General features: G+C 35.7%; 1 protein-coding gene across 1 annotated transcript in view; it reads right to left on the reverse strand.

Annotated features, from left to right (window-relative positions):
- cntn1b (contactin 1b) overlaps positions 1-18,223 on the reverse strand; it is a 356,136-nt gene that overhangs the window by 286,684 nt on the left and 51,229 nt on the right. Inside the window, exon 2 of the mRNA XM_028810951.2 lies at positions 17,986-18,058. The gene's annotated coding sequence lies outside the window, so the exon portion shown is untranslated. The remainder of the gene's footprint in view (positions 1-17,985; positions 18,059-18,223) is intronic.

Here is an 18,223-nt window from a genome sequence, read left to right on the forward strand (position 1 = left end):
AGATAACAAGTAGTGAGGGACACCATCAAGAGACATTTGATAATTCTGAAGGAGTTAGAAGCTAAAGTGGCTAAGATTGGAGAAAATGTGCAAACAATACCTGTTGCCCAGGTGTTTCAACTGGTAGTATGGCAAAGAGAAAAACCGGGCATGAAATTTCAGCTAGAGTTTACAAGAAGGTGTTAAGACTGAAGTCAGTGGGAGGATGGTCCTCTGGTCTGATAAGACCAAAATTAAGCTTTTTTCCATTACATGAAACACCATATTTGGCGTAAGCCAAACACTGCACATTATTAAAAACACACTGTTTCAATAATGAAGCATGGTAGTGTTAGCATCTTGATGTGGGGATGCTTCTCCCAAACAGTCACTGGAAGGTTTGTAATGGTAGAGGGTAAAATTAATGCAGCTCAATACAGGGAAATCCTGGAGGAATACATACAGGAAACCTGTGCCTTGAGAGAAAATTTCATTTCCAGCAAGACAACACCCCCAACCAAAACAATACAAAAATAACTTAAAAACAGCAATATTAATGTCCAAGAGTGGCAGAGCCACAGTCCAGATGCCAATGAAACTGAGAATTTGTGGCTGGACTTAAAACAGGCTGTTCATGCAGGATCTCCATACGATCTGACAGAGCATGAGCAAATTTGCAAAAATGAATGGAGATAAATTGCAGTGTTCAGATGTGCAAAGCTGATAGAGGCCTATCCATACAGACTCAACAAAGGACTGGCTGCCAAAGGTGCACCTAGTAGATAATGACCTGAAGGGGTGAATATCCATGGGATCAATTATTTTGTGTTTTGCAATCAATTTAGATCATATGTTTTCACTTGACATTAAAGAGTTCAGTGTTGTATAATAATAAAATATGAAAACTTGCAAGGGGATGAATACATTTTACTGGTGCTGTATATAGAAAATAAAATTGATTTGTTAACATCTGAAATTATACATGAAAACAAAGTTTATATACTGTATATAACAGTTATTATTTTATAAGATCCCATTTTGATACAAAATCACAGGCCAAATCCCCATTAAAAGTAAAAATGAATGATAAGATCAAACATATGGAACACCATTTGTGCCAATCTGAAATAAATAAAATGGCAACTATGAAATAAACGCATGAAAAGTGCATTGTCAATAAGTGGACACTTGAGGGCGCTGTTGCCCCGTGAAACCCAACAGACAGATGCAGACACGGCTTTAAAAGCACCCAGAAGCATTTTTATTTTCTTCTTTAAAGTGCCCCAAAGCACCTCCACCACCATAAACAAGCAATCACCAATAATAAATGCACACTATTAAACTCAATAATTCTCCTCCTCTCCTCCCAGCAGCTCTGTCACACTCCCTCCCAACTCCAGCTCACTTGCTGGGTCTCCCATAGTCCTTTATATAGTCCTTGACCTGGAAGTGCTTCTCCTCTTCTGTTCATGTGACTTGTCAGCACTTCCGGGTCAGGTGGAGAATTACACTTTTCTTCAGCTTGGAAGTACTCCCAAGTCACGGGGACGGAGGAACAGAAGTACTTCCGGCCACAGGGAAGACGCCATCTAGCATCCTGGATGTGTCGGCCTGGATGTGTCGGCCGGGATGAGCTGCCGGCCATCCATCACAGTATGTATGTAAATGAGCTGTTAAATTGTGAAAACAATGCATATTAAATAAAAGTAGCTTAATTATTATGAAATACAATGACACTGTACTTTGGTCCAATAACGTAGCTACCGTACTTCTAATTACTGTAAGTTTTATGTCAAAATAACAGGTTTTTTTTTAAAAAGGCTCTTATTTAACAGTGGGAATTTCCCAAATGGAAGATTTTCAAACGTCTCTTTCAGGCCTGCACTATTTATTTCAAAAAGCCTTTTTTCATGATGGCTTCATCACTTGTCAATCAAAACAAAGACTACCATACTAATCCTGTTCCTATTGGTGAATCCTTTACTGTTGATTATTTTTTCTTATTTGGAGGTGGTAGACTACCAAAGATCTTTAGCGCCACGTCCCTCCCGAGTGGAAAAGATATGAAGGTGATTAGAAGTTGAGATAGTTTATATATAGAGATAATTTTTTTAAATTATCTCTATATATTTTGTCTGCAAAATTAACCATACTTGCTGCCTCAATGTTTTGCCAGTGTGAATGCAAGTAAAACCAAAAATCTTTGGTAGACTACCATCTACAATAACACAAAAGTAATCAGCATTAAAGGATTAACCAAGAGGAATAGGTTCAGCCCGTTTGTCTTGATTTACAAGTGGTGAAATCATCATGAAAAGATGCATTCTGAAATAAATAGCTTAAAAATGCTTTAAAAAGTCTTTAAAAGTAAGGCCATTTTGAAATAAACCTCATAATAATTAAATGTATCGTGACTACGTTACTGAAATAAAAACTAAAATAATGACATTGTATTTCATAATAATTTGACAACTTTTTGATAATTGTGTGTTTTCACAATTTAATGACTCATCTCTGTACTTTCATATGATTATTTCATAAGTGCCATTTTGTTTCATTCTGACACAACTGGTGTTCCACTTACTGTATATGAGGTTAAAAGAAAAAACAAAGTAAGATGAAAATATAAACAGTAACTAAAACTATATTGGCAGACAATTAAACAAAGGAAACCTGCATGGACTAAAGCATATATCTTGGTTTTATTCAATGTGCAACTCATAAATTGGTTTCACAGGGCTTGATAGACTTGATAGGAACATACCTTAAAATTTCAAACATAATGTTAGGGGGAAAGTTCTCTAGGTGATTTATAATACAGTATATAAAATAAAATATAAAATCAATCCCAGAAATGACAATCAGCCAATGAAGCGACTTTAAAATGGGTGCTCCCTGGTGTTAATCAACATGTATGCTGCAGTGTCTTCAATCAACTGTAATTTAGCTACAGCTTTCTTGTGTAAACCATGGGATAGTATTATAGCAATCAAGCTGCTAATTAGGAAAGTATAAATTGGCTTCTCAGCATCTGCCTTTTGGAGAAGCAAAACTGTGACATTTGCGAGTTAATATTTTGAACATAAGCTTAAAAATCCAAATCAGGATCTAAAAACACAATTCTGTTATTACTTTGGGGTTCATAAATTATATAGCTAACAATTTGTGGAAACCAGAACCTCACACCTTTATAAGCATTAAACCAATGACATTAGTATGGAGTTGGCCCCCTCTTTGATGATATAACAGCCTCCACTCCTCCAGGATGGCTTTCCACAAGATTTTGAAAAGTGCCTGTGGGAATTTGTGCCCATTCAGCCAAAAGAGCATTTGTGAGATTGGGTACTGATATTCGACAAGAAAACCTGGCTCGGAATCTGCATTCCAATTCCTCCCAAAAGTGTTTAGTAGGGTTGAAACCATAGCTCAGTGCAAGCCACTTGAGTTACTCAACGCCAAACTCAACAAATCATATCTTTATGGATCTGGTGTCGTGAGTAGGGGCACAGTCATGCTGAAACAGAAAACATTGTTGCACAAAGTTAGAAGAGTCTTTGTATGCCATAACATTAACAGTGCCTTACAATGGATTCAAAGGAGCCTTAAAACAGCCCCAGACCATTATTCCTCCTCCACCAAACTTTACCATGCAGACTTCTACTGCATGGTGTTTACAAGTACTGATTTTTTGGTCCCCCTCCTGACCACTTATACAACACTTTTATTGCACTCCAAACAAAATTCCATCCCATTTATGCCCACTTCCCCCCTCCCGGAAAATATTCCAGTCAACAACAGTCCAGCTTGATTAACATGTACTCTCCAACATCTGGATCAAAACCAAATTACATAAGGCTGGCTAACTTGTGACTGAATTAGGCACATTAAAAATTAGTTCAGAATAAGCAAAGCATGCTTATTCTGTAGTGCAGTAGTGGACTGAGGCAGCATTGCTCCACTGTGCTACTGACCTTTGAATAACACTGTCAGGTAAATTGACAGAAATTAAAGTAAATAAATACATACCATAGGCTATATAAGAATCAGGATTTAAACTAGTCCAGGATCTTGCAACATGGAAGAAGTAGGAGCATTCCACTGTTGTTCTCTTCCTACTCTATTCAGCCACCGTTTGCAGGTGCTCTTGCCCAAACTTGAAATTACAACTATATAAAATTGCAGTATGTGCTTATTGAGATTTAATGGCTGTGTTCTAATATATTTCAGACTGCTGTTCAGAAAAAGAAAAAAAAACTGTATATTGCAAGATAACAATAGGTCCTTTCAGTCTCAAAATCATATTTAAATAAGGGATAGCAAACACATACTACTTGTTTATGAGAAAAAAAAAACATGCTTCTCATTAAAAGCCATTATACTGCTGCGTGAACTTCATCTTGTTGTGTTATAATTTGGACCACTAAAAAAGCTGCTGCAAGGACATTTATCAAACATTTAGGTTTTCGTTTCTCAAGTTTCAGAAAAATTACAGAACTACAGCAAATCTAAATTATTTTTTAATCCTCTTAGATGTAGGCATTTTTCAGAGATAATTAATAGGACAGTAAAGCCTTAAGCAGTTAATAGACACAAAATCCCACTTTCTTAAGAAAAAAACAGTACAATGGCTCTACTTGCTGTGGCTGGCACTAGGTTTTCCAAAAAAAGATCCCTTTCAATATAGAGCACAGAACATTCTTTGTATGCTCTTTATTATCCTTAATTTGTACATCAGAAAATATCTCAAGATCACTACAGATGGGCATTCCTTATAGTATATATTAAGAACGGCACAAAATATAAATAAAAAAATAAATAAATAATTGTAAAAACTTTAATTCAATTAAATATTGCTATAAAGACCTATTTAATGTATCTAGCTATTATTTCCCTAATGATTTAAGCTTTAGGAGAAACAATGTTTTTGAAATCAATTACAAAAAAAGAGAAAATGTGATTATAGTAAACAGCTTGTGTTATTAACAGGTAAAATGTAAAAAGAAAGTTATAGATAAATAACCAAAACTGAACTTAAAAAGGTAAAGATGATACTGCCAAAAAAAAAAAAATTGTGTGCTGGCAACACAGCACTGCATGTGCCCAGCAGCAAACTCAAAACAAGCCTTAAAGGAGTACTCCCCTTATCCCTCATCTCATCAGAACACACAGGACACACTGTTAAATAATAAAAACAAAACATTTATATTTACAAGGTGTTTCTTTATTTCTGATGGAAGAAAAAAGTGCGAATGGAAAACAAAAAAGATCTTCCCACTGTGCACAGAGCCGTGACTTCAAACAATGGAACGTGCCAGCCCCTCATCACTGCTTTGGAGCATGGCTAATGTATCCCACAAAAATGGCACAATGATCTATATTACTTATTGCTAGTTTGTGGCCAATTGTTGCATTTTATTTCTGGCATTCATTCTATTAGCATCTTTTGTTGTTTGAGGCACAGTGGCACAGTGGTTAGCATTGCTGCCTCACAGCTCAGATCACATATTCGGCCAAAATAATCAGTTGGCAGAATTTTAACTAGCCCTCTGGGTCAGTTAAAAGACCATCATACCATCAAAATTCATTAGCTTGAATTTATTTTCTGGAGTTTGAGAACGTTTCCATGATATCACCAAACTTGAAGCAAAGCAAATTCAGCTGAGTTCACTCATCTCTAATAGCCAAAAAAAAGTGGCATCTGTGGTAAGTGGTCCAACAGTTCTTAAAAGAGATATAGAGAGGAGGCCACAGCTCAGTGCTAAAATTAAAACAAACATTTTATACCTCAATACACAGATACATCTCGGGTCACGAACGTCTCGGACCACGTACAAATCGGGTTATGACCTAAAAGTTCGGCAAACTTTTGCATCTGTTCACAACCACACACTGGGGTGACGAACAAGCCAGTTACCCTTCTCGTTCGTATGCGCCGATGATTTCTGCACATGTTCAGTCTCTGTGCAGCGAGTGAGAGAGAGAGAGAGCGAGCAAGTGAGAGAGCACGAGAGAGAGCGTGAGCGAGCAAGCAAGAGAGAGGGAGAGAGAGAGAGAGAGGACTGGCTGCATAAGGCCGAGAAGGCAGTTAAAGAATGCACCGGGCTTGTTTTTAAAGAGACTGATTCAAGCATTGTTTTAACCTTGTTGTATTTATTAAGACTTTTTTCTATTGGATTTTAACCTCCACTTCACTTCTGTTTACAGCGATCGGTTCGTAGCGTGCATTGATGCAATGTTACTTTTCTTGGTTGTTTATTAAATTACAGATTTTTCAAATGTTCGTGTTTTTCCCTGTGCTTAAAACTCATTAAAAAAAAAAGTGTTTACAGCGAGCTGTTCGTAAAGCTATAGCAAGAACTCTTGCAATGTTAGTTTTCTCTGTTGTTCAAGGTTTTCTCAGTGTTATTCAATGTTTTTACATTTAGTTTACCATTACACTGTGCATTCTATGGTATAATTAACTATTTTTGTGCTTAAAAATCTTTAAAAAATATATTTACATACAGTTCATATGGTCTGGAACGGATTAATTATATTTACATACAATCCTATGGGGGAAATTACTTCAGGTCAGAACCAAATCGGGTTACGACCAGAGTTTTGGAACGAATTACGGTCGTGACCCGAGGTTCCACTGATACTGAGATAACCACATTCCATTATAAATCTATGAATTTTGTGATATTGTGGGGCATAGAATATTTACTTGCTTTAAAAGCTAGTGGAACATGTACTACAAGTGATTTTGTTACAGTAAACATTAGAGGGTCACCTGATTAGCCATATAAACATTAATAAGTTCATAGATTAATCAACAAGGAGTGAGGATTTGTTATGATAATGTAGTTTGAGGGGATCAACCAACAGTGGATGCCAAGGGCCATTTTTTTGCTTATCAACACTCATATGACAAGGTTTGCATACAGTATACATTATGCTTTTTAGATGTCCTTCTGTTTCTTAAATCAAGGCACATAAAATTAATAATGGCTTCCTGCAGGAAAGGTCTTTAGTGAATTATCACTATTAGACATGTGAGATAATAAAGAGCTACTCTGTAGCCCCTTTGGCGTTCACAATTAATTCATCCCTCAAAAGTATTTATTTACCCTTCTCGCCACAGATACACACACACACACACACACACAACTATAGACAAAAATTTACAGTGTCCTTGAAGGCCTTAAACCTGTAACACATGGAACACTTGGTGATTTTGGAATGAAAATGATCCTTTATGTGTGCAGATTTTTCTAATATTAACATTAATTTAACTAATTTTAATAATGACTACTGAAATGTGAAAGTTGACCCACTATTCGCCATTCCCCCCAAAAAATATCAAACAAACATTGGGATGCTTAAGATTAAAAAAAAAAAAAAAGCCACAATAATTCAAAAATAATATGTAAACTCTTCACACTGAGCAATTCGAAAATAAGACTCTGTGGCTCTGGAGATGTCCAGGAGCTGTACTAACCATTGTGAGGAAAGGTGTTTGCTGGACTTTTCATACCTTCTCACTGGCTTGCTCTACTTAAACTTGACTGTAAAAGGCACGAAACAAAAAAGGTGGTCTTCACTTTAATGCCAAGAATAAGGGTGCTCTAACCTTGAAGTACCTTTGCTAAATTGGAAAGTTAAGAGTGTATTTGTGCACACTCCTAACAGTTAACCTAGAATACTACCAACAAAACTAGCCCCTTCATTTGGAAACAGGCCTGACGCACCGGTACAAAGACAATACCGCAAGCAATATTTTTCTAGAAATAACTGTGAGTATACTATATAAAAAAAGTCTGAGGGTAGATACAACTATTTTAATGCTAATTTTCATTACTGAAGAAAGTTTAATACTTATTTTGCACAACATCTGGTGGGTCTGTTCCCCGCTGGGCCCTTAATACAGAAGTACCACTGTCCACAACAAATATTTTTAATAACTGTCAAATATAAATATGCGAGTACAAGGACAAAAGCAATTCTTAGTATTAAAGATGATAAACATGTAATTTTGTTAATGAATTGCACCCTCATTGCAAAGCAACAGTAAATGTAACATAATTTTGCAGCAAAGGGCAATTTGTAATCTAAATTAAAAAAGATAACAATAATGGCACATCTTGTATTAAGCCAAAGTCTAAAATTACTTGATATTTTAGGAGCAGAGAGAGAGATGCCCTTTATCAATCTGTAGTGAATCTCTGCACAATGCCTTTTTAACAAAATCCACTATCACAGTTTAATCAAGAGTTTGTGCCAAGCACCCATTTTGGAATTAGAACGGCAATAAAAATAAACATAACAGTTAAAATAAAAATATATTGAATATGATATTTAAGCAAAGGTCCTTCAACATATGTAACAGCCAAAATGTTCTTTCTGCCCTTATTTTATTTTTATGTACATTTTGATGATAATTGATCTATTGTCTTATCAAATGACAGTCACTTCTGCTGATGAGACATTCATTGTTTGACTACATAAACTGATTGACTGATTGTGAAGGAGAGTAGCTACTTAGCTTTTTCACTGTAAATTATACCCATTGTGCTTGGAAAAATAGTCACCTCTTTGTCTTTATTTTGATTAAGAGTTCAGATTATTCTTTACATATACAAAATGCTCTTTATGCTATTAAATGTGAATTTAAATAAAGTCTCAAACATCAAATTGTCACTCATTACAAAATGAAAAAGGCAAAGGAATTGGCAGTAGATAATAACCATCACATAACACTTATGCCAAAACAAAAACTCTGGCATCCTCAAATCCTAGACAAAAACAAACCTCTGTTAGCCCATAATTCTTTCATAAAATAATGCATAAACACATCTGTCTAGGCAGGACTCTGTCACTTATGCATTTTTTCATAAAGTAATATGCTTGTTTTCTGCACAATTATGAATGGGGATTCAATGAATGCATGGAATGCATGAATTCTTTCTAGTGACTTCATTTAATTGTAGGTGGAATGAAGATGAGTGTATTAAATAAGACACATAATATTTCATTTGTATATTTTCAATCAGGATGTGGATAAGATGTGGCTTTTAAGTGACTAAAGTGTGTTTATAAGCGCCCCTAAGGTGCTTTAGGTGCTAAGATTCTGTATTAAAGCTGCGGTAGCCAGCCTTAGCCATATTGTTAATGAGTTAGATTTGTGCAGCCCTTTCAAAGCTAGTTGACTGGTAAGTTCCTTCAGAAGTGCAACTCATGAAGCATCTCATAATTATTCATAAGATGCAAAACATTATCTATATACAGTTCTCTAAGTGTTTTATTCCAGGGCATGTTCTAAAGATTAAATACTGTGTAGGAAGAAAAGGGTTGAAAAATGTGATCATCATGTAGAGGTGCGACCTCTTCTGGCAGTAACAAGATTTGAACCAACAACCTTCCAGATACAGTACCAGTACAGATACTATAGTGACAGAGTTTATGTGACCAATTACAACACCAAATTGTCTAATCTAAGAGACCCAAGATTTTGATCCCTCCCTCAGCTGGAGGGTGTAAGGCAGTCTACAATTGACTGTCTGTGAAAGGTAGCCCTCTTGGAATAAAAACAAAAAGGATATATTTTTGAAATGCAGTCAACAACTCTTTAGGAGCATTTCCATGACAGAATTTAGCAATAGCATAAGGCTACATTTCTAATTAAATATTTCTAAACAGAACTGAAATTTGTGCTCAATCTAGACCTTCACCGTGTAAAAGAAACCTGCTAAACCCCAGGAAAATATTCTGTCACTTGCAACACAGAACAGGAACTAATGCTTGACCTGTAAATGTACAATCACAGCCTCTTACCCTACCTCCACAGAGCACTACCCTGGATTACTTCAATATTGCTTGGTCTTGTTTGCCAAACAGGGCAATACAAAGAAAGGACTTAAACAGAAATGGGACTTTTATTCCTCTAAACAGGATTCACCTTAATTGGTGGAAATGTACCAGTGTTCTCAACACTGGCCTACTTACAAAAGCTTATCATTCTCTCCCTGCTTTTTCCATAGCAGATGAATGGATCTCAGTAGTCATCACTACAGCTGACAGACCTCAGGTATTACCAACAAATTTTCATACTTTTTGAGTGAACATTTCGCACAAACATTAGGAATTTTTTTCTTCACACAAAGAACAATAGACTCATGGAATAAGTTACCAAGTAGTGTAGAAGAGATCAGGGTGCTCATTTAGCTTGCATACGCACATTTTGAGCCTCTTCCCATGCATTTTAGAGAAACGGGAAAATGACAACACACTTGATCAAGCAGGGGAAATACAGCCAAACCAGTTAAGTGACAACTTGCACACATAATTTATATCACTCAACCGTTATTATGCGTGCATTAACGTGACAAATATATTACCCTTCAAAAATACTGAATATGTTACACAGACTGCATTTTAGTTCCCTTTTAAGGGACCAATGCTACACATTTTCGCTGAAGATTTTTTTTTCCTTTGTCAGTTCATATCAGCTACCTGTGGTCGCTTCTCAAGGAACTGGTCAACAGTATCTAAGCCTTACTCCACCATGTCCACTGTGCTGGAAGCCATTAGCCACCTGGTGAGGAACTATGTACAAAAAAAAAGAAAATACACAACACAAAACATGTTTTGAAAATAAAATTACAAAGGCAATTTGCAGCAGCGTCCAGCTCTCCTAATGTAATTGAAGTTCTTTACTGCACTCATATTGCTGTAATGCTACCTAGCAAGAATGAAGCAGCTTTCGTTCACCAAAAGCAGTTACATTCCTTTAATTTACAAGTCATCCAAAGATGTGACTGGCAAACATTGTGTCTCAGTGGCCTAGGTCAATCTGTGATTCATTTATTTTGAGGCAAAGTAGCTTTGGTAGACGTAATGGTGCTGTATGTGGCAGCTGGCTTATTGCTAAGGTAGCTGGCTGAACCCTCAGTGTTTCATATGGCTTGTACTATTTTTTGTAACAGCAACCATGTCATTACATGTGGCTGGTGATAGTGTCTATCCATTCAGACAATGGTTCCTTACACCTTTTCCTGGACCCCTGGAGCACAGAGGAGAAGTGCTACAATGTTGCACATGATTTGGTGCTCTCAGTTGCAAAGAACAGCCTGATGGCGGGTCAGAAAGGAGAAGCTGTTCTACCAGCTTATGATAGTCTGAGTACTGTGAATGCATATGTATGAAGTTGATTAGCACGCTCTATATTGGGATGTTTCTGGGTGCTGTTTGAGAAGCGTTCATGTATGCATATTTACAAGGTGTTACTTATTAATAGTGTAGAAATGTGTGTATGCCAGGTTTCATAAATCTGGCTTATTTGTTCAAATCCATGCAAAGTTTTCTAAATGAGGCCCCAGAACTTTAGGGACCTTTAAATCTCAACTCCAGGTTAAAAGGACTAGCAAGCTTGCTGGGCTGAATGCTCTGTTCTCATTAAGCTTGCTGTAATGTTCTAACCTTAGGTATGTATTCATAATAGGTACCGGTACTCGCTGAATGGCAAAGTACATGTTTTTATTTAATGCTATTAACAAACTGAGCTTTGTTTAATGTCTCCAGATCTTCAAACAATTGTAAAAACACTTTAAAAGGCATTGTTTTGTTATTTTGTTAATTTTATAAAAAAGATTTTGTCCTCAAATTGTATGCATCACAGTGAAAAAATAGCTCCTACTATTAGTTTATTAATGGCTTGATTTAAAATTATTCCAAATAATATGGAAAATATTAAACAAATATTAAATCACATAATGAGATAAATGTTCTATTCATTACTACCATACAGTAAGGCAATATCCATCAAACTCTCTGTTTTGTAATGTTTAGTAAAACGTCTGGTCATCAAAATGTGTTATAGTCAGTCTTTTTTTTATTTAATCATCAAAGTTCTGGTTCAGAATGCTTTTATCATCAATACGTTTTTTACTTCACAGTATGAATTCAGGGTATCTCTGATGTTCTGTTACCACTGTGACCTTTATCTTTCTTAAAAGACAGGTACATTAAAAAAAAATAATAAAGAAAAGAATACATTCCTAATTGCCTTGATGCAAAAAAAGACCTGTTAGAAAAGAATTAATTTACATCATTGAATTAACCTTTACAGTAACACTGATTATTACAAACTAGAAAAATTGCTGACTCAACTTCACTTTTCATGTCAGGTTCAATTTATCTTTCCTGTGCAGGTGGCAAGCCAGCTAGTTTTTAGAGTATCTATGCCCAGTTGAAGATGATATCTTATTTACTGGCTAGCCAAGAAGTACATTAACCTTAAAGGGCAGAGCAGCCAGAATGGTCTCATGATGGTCTCATGTCTTATTACACTGTAAAGGGACAGAAAATAAACACCAGGGAACTATTTAGAAAAATATAACATCACATAAAAAAATAAAAGCAGTTATTTTAAAAAAGTAAATTCAGAAAGCCACGTTTATGAAACATTTACATCCTTTAGGCAATGAGAAAAAGCATTTTGAAAGACTCAACAGAATTACAGGTGTTATTATATATAAATGCACAATTTAAATCAAGTGGGTCATGCTGAACTTCTGCATTTTACCACATGGTATGGAATTTTAAGAACTGCAACAAAGGGAGAGATAAGCAACAATTCATATCATTGGACTAAATATAGGCCGACTACTAGACGCTGAAAATGACATACCAAGGATCTGACAAACAGGGCTTCTGTCTGCATTAACACAAAATGGAAGGGTTGGTAATTTCAATAGAATTTAGAGGGAAAAAAATTATGTGGGTTTATGACAATTGGGCTTGTAAATTAGTCATAAAAAACAGTAAGCTAAAATTAATTCCTTTTTTTGTTAGCTATCAGCTTATAAAAAGAGACAAATAAAAAATCAGCCACCAGTTAAGCAAAGAGTAGAGCTATTTATTCCAAGAAAAAGTTGTTCTTTTCATGTAATATTTGAAACACATGAAAGAAATGGAATTGAGGAATACTAACTCACACTCACTCTTTCTCTGATCCAAATTATTTCTAGATTTTGCTCAAAACAAAAAGTTCCTACCAGACTTGTAGGAATTTCAAACACTATACAATGACAGCAGGAACAAGACGCCTTTAAAAAAACATAGAGTTAAAGAAACTGTGTTTTAAACCCTTGTGTAAAGGAACTCTGTATTTATCTTTGGTCACAATCACATATCCACCAAATCATTATTCACAGCAAATCCGTTGTGTGGACCAGTGACTTTGTTCAGGACTTTTTCACGAAAATTCGCCATATGGCTGGCTTAGGCAAACGTTTTTCCCCCTGCACTCACTGATACTTTGTGAGGCCAGCGTAACATCACAGAGCTATTGCAGCCAACATTAAATGAGAATATAACTACCCAATTTGTTCTACCGGCATTTAAGGGGTACATTAGCTGACCATAATAAGAATATTATGAAAACACTTAATTGTTCTGTACATATTAATTGGACATTGTATCTTCATTACTGGATTAAACATGATAAGATAAGGTTGCCGCAAGATCAGCCCCCCCAGTATATAATGCCGATCCCTTATGTCACAGGCTCTGTGGATGTTAGTCAGTCATAATGACAGGAGCTCAGAAGACATAAAGAGAGATAAAGGACTAGAAGTATTTTGGACTTGGAGTATAATTTTATCTCAGGGAGGCACAGTGCTACAGTGGTTAGTTAGCACTGCTGCCTCACAGCTCAGGTCACATTTTTAGACACAATAATTGGTTCAGCATAGCTGGGGGACACTTTCCTAGCCTCCAGGGGCAATTAAAAAAACATGGCATCATTATAATCCACTCACATCTAGTTCAGTTTCTCTTTCCCATTGACTTCAGTGCACCAAAATTCCCAAACATTTCAGCATTTTCACTGAACTCGAGATGAAGTGAATTTAGCAAAGTTCGCTCATCACTTACACAATCCGATAAAACTTTGCATAGATTTTACAGTACTTATTTTGAAAATTGCTAAAAAAGCATTCCTACAGCAAGTCCAGTATTATTCTTCAAGGTGAACAGTGAAACCTGCATTATTAAAAGAAAAATAAAATGGGAAGAACTTTTATATTTTTTGCACATTTTTAAATAATTTCGATAGATAGATAGATACTTTATTAATTCCAAGAATTTCATTCTCAAGGGAAGGTACTACCATAACATTTTTCAATTCCGTGTCATAAGGGATGGGACCCTATTATAGCCACAGTGTGCACAAGGCATCAACCAGTTTAGAACTGAGTACCAGGATATCTCAGGGCCTACTCATGCACACTAACATGGTGCTAATTTAAAATCACCAATTAATCTAAAACACGTCACTGGATTGTGGGACAAAATCGGAGTACTTGGACAAAAGCTAAGATTGACAAAGTAGTGGCAGTTTGTCAAAAAATGTTAAAACTCATACATCTGCTGTGTGACCTGAGCTCCACAGTGTAAAGTGATTGTGCCGGTTGTCTTCTCCTTTTTCACTAACTGTATGAAGCACATGAAAAACAACTGCTTAGCAGTCAGCTATGTAGAAGGTATAACAGAGATTGACACTCCTAGAAGTGTGCTGTGCGCTGTGTGCCAAAGCCTAGCATGTTGTACTGTATGATGGTGCCATCAGCCTTGTATGGTCATGAAAAACAAACCATGGAGATGGTTTATTTGTTTTCTTTTTATATATTTTTTTCTCAGTGTTCATAAAGATGTTTTGAAGGGCAGTACTAAAGTCTAGTTAGGCTTACTTGTTTTTTGTTCAATGGGAAAACAAAACAATTGGGAAGAATAGCTTTTAATATCAATTTTTTACTGTCGATCTTTTTTTTACTATATAAACTATACAGTAAACATTTTCACAGATTCTGTGTCTTTTTAATGGTATGTTCAATATATGTTTATTTTTTGTTCAGTTATTCTTTTTTATGTTGCACAATAAAGATATATTGATTATAAATTAATTTCATCAACTGACTCAAATCATTCTTTTAAAAAATGTGTTCAGAAAGACATTTAACTTATGCTGACATTCTGATCATATCTTTCAGTTTACCTCTTTGTCCAGGTGCTCAGAATGTTATGCATTTGTATCACAGATTCTGTTATGTAGCATTTGTATTGCTGTATTTTATTGTGGTTTATGGTCTGTTATTCTAATTCAGAGTTTTGTGTTTCTAGTATTTATCTTCATTAGGTGTTTCATGCCGAGATTATTTTATACTAGTCATTTAGCCCGTTACAATAACGGGCGCTAGTGCAGTAGTGCATAAACATGTAGGAACAGTCTATATTAAATGGCAAGGGACTTTGACCTCATTCTTTTTGTTGGTCATATTTTTCTTTCTTTCAGCCTTTCTTTTGTTGATGTTTACTTGCTGAGCTGACCGTTCTTCGTGAGCTGCTGCCATATATTGTGTGTCTTTAATTTTCTGTGACCGTAATACTGTCTTGTACGGCTCTATTCAATAAGGGCGCGTAGATAATTTAGTTCAAATGGCTCTGGAATATGTGAAGAGCAACAGGTGCAGATCTTTATTTACGCGCGCCTTTATTGTGTGCCCAATTGAGGTCGTCCTTTTGAGGCTCGCTTTTTTGTGTGCGCCCTTATTGAAGGATACCGTTTTGTACGTCCGCTGGCTTGTACGTCTGTAATATACGTCCGTACGTCCGTAATATACCTTTAATTTTCTCTGGCGGTAATACAGGCGTGCACATTGGTAATATGCCTTTAATCTCCTCTGACAGTAATACTGGCTTGTATGTGGCTGTAATATGCGTCACTGTATTGTGTGCCTTTAATTTCCTCTCGCAGTAATACTGGTTTGTATTTCCGTAAATGCCTCTAACTTTCTCTGACAGTAATATCACGCATCGCACCGTGCCCCGCGCATGCGCACTTCACCAGAAGACACCCACACACGGACACCTGGACGCACATAGGGATTTTATATATATAGATACAATGTTGTATTGATCTTATTTTTGCTTTTTCCCTGTTGTTCCTTCTGAAATTCTATGAAGCGTTTTGAGAATGAGTCAGGTGCTATATAAATACAAGTTGTTTCTTCTTCTTATAATTACTGCTTCTTTAGTTGATTAAAATGTTCGATATTGAAAGAAACATCACAGTAGAACTACCCACTGTTAGCCTATACATTTGGCAAACAGAAGCACCTAAAATGGATTCAGTCTGAAAGGTACATGCACTTAAAATTATACTTTGATATATACCATAACCATGATAATTTTTTATTAAAAAAAATGATACATTTTTGGCCATATTGATGCCCCTAAATTTTTCTATCTGCCTTGCAGTCTGTGGAGGATTGACATATCCTCCAGAATCCCACAGAACTACTGCTCGTGCCATATAGAGCATAAACTGACCTTTTCTTGTCGAGATATACTGTAGTTGTTTGTCAGAGCATAGGAAGAATATGCTGAGGATGAAAAGTGTAGGGTCAGGTGTTGTTTGACTTACAAGCAGAAAAGAAAGCATCCAAGATTGCAGAGGACCATAAACACTATGTAAACAGGCGCTATGGGAAAGGAGACAAGACTGTGTATTTTAAAACAAAAAGGGACAGACACAGCTTTATCCTCATTGTGATTAAGTTGCTCCTTAAGACAAATGGAATCATTAGACCACCCAGAATATCATTAGCATGTTTTAACTGACTGATAAGATATTAGAGTGTTCAATATAAGGTGCCTCTTCCATCAGTGTAAGTCTGTCAAGTATTAGTTATCTGTACAGTATGTCTGAGAGCATACAGTATAATGTTCAAAGTTGTCGATTGGATGAAAGTAATTTATGTTAGTTATGACAGTCTAAAACAATTGGCACAGGCCCCCTTTTTTCATTCGCTAGTCAAACAAGTCTAACTGTATGACAATTTTGGATATTGAAGAGGAAGGCAATTTTTATGTCACACAACCACAGAATTTTAAGTACTGTAATTCAGAGTGATGGAACTGAAACAAATCCTTTGGGACAATTCCATATGTTGTCTTCTGGGCACAGATTTACAAGTGGTATCATTCATGGCCCAAAGGGCTTGAGTGAAAATTATAAAGGTTCAATCTCCAACCCTGACTCACTGTTTGATCCTAAGCAAAGCACAAATTGTAAATGCCCAGTTAAATTACAGTTTACACTTTAAAATAATTTACCTAGATATGCTGCAGAAGTAGACGTTCTTTCGACTTTTTAAAATTACCAGGACCACTTTTCCATCAGCTAGTCAAAGAAACCTAATGTAGTGAAAGATCCTCACTCATGTAGAATTTTGTTATAAAGAAGAAAGGCAACTTTATATCAGTAAACCAGTAGACATAATTTTAATCCTAAGTACTATAACTCAGAGCAATGGATCAGAAACAAACCGTCAGTGGTGGTCCACATACTGTACTAAAGGCAATATCATTCATGGCTCAAGGGGCTTGACTAAAAACTCAATTCCCAGCACTGATTCACTAGTTGATCTTAAATAAAGGACAATTTGTCAGTGCCATGCAACACTATAAACAAAAAAAATAAGTAAACAAGTAAACTGTATGTGCAACCTGTCTGGAATGGTTTTCAATATATGCAATGTTTACATAAATGCTACTATTACACAAAAACACTTTCCAGCATTTGTATCTTAATTAATCAGTTATAATAAGGCTCTAATCTAAAATACCATGAAATCCTTTTACTGCAAATTTACACCATATGATGTAATTTTAAGGAAACATTTCTGATTGTTCCAAGACACAATTTTATTAATCAATACTAGGAAAATGTCAGATAAAAATGAATAATTTAAAATAGTTATTTCACAATTCAAAATAAGATACTAAATTACAGACATAGGATGGGTGGCCTTTGCTGGTACCACCAGAAATGTTAATGTTTAACTGAATTACAGAGAAATAGATACAACATAAACATAAGTATATTTATACAGTAATACAGTATAATATATATTATATATACAGTATATAATATATATATATATATTAAATACAGAAAATTCTAACCTTGTCTTCAGTTGCACTTCACTTTTGACATGGCGATTAGTTACTAAAATGCCTTCTGGTGTTCACAGGTCACCTGTAAAGCAAAAAAAAAAAATTTGATATACTATTACATGCCCCAAGCAAAAGTATATTCCATTACCCAGGCTCAGCCCAGTTATAACTTTGAGACTCCAAACGTAGGTTTACTGTATATCCCAAATAAAACTAAAGCCAGCATAAGCCTTGCAATAGATTATTG

This window comes from Erpetoichthys calabaricus, chromosome 1, assembly GCF_900747795.2.
Source record: "Erpetoichthys calabaricus chromosome 1, fErpCal1.3, whole genome shotgun sequence".
In the NCBI taxonomy this organism is placed as follows: domain Eukaryota; kingdom Metazoa; phylum Chordata; class Cladistia; order Polypteriformes; family Polypteridae; genus Erpetoichthys; species Erpetoichthys calabaricus.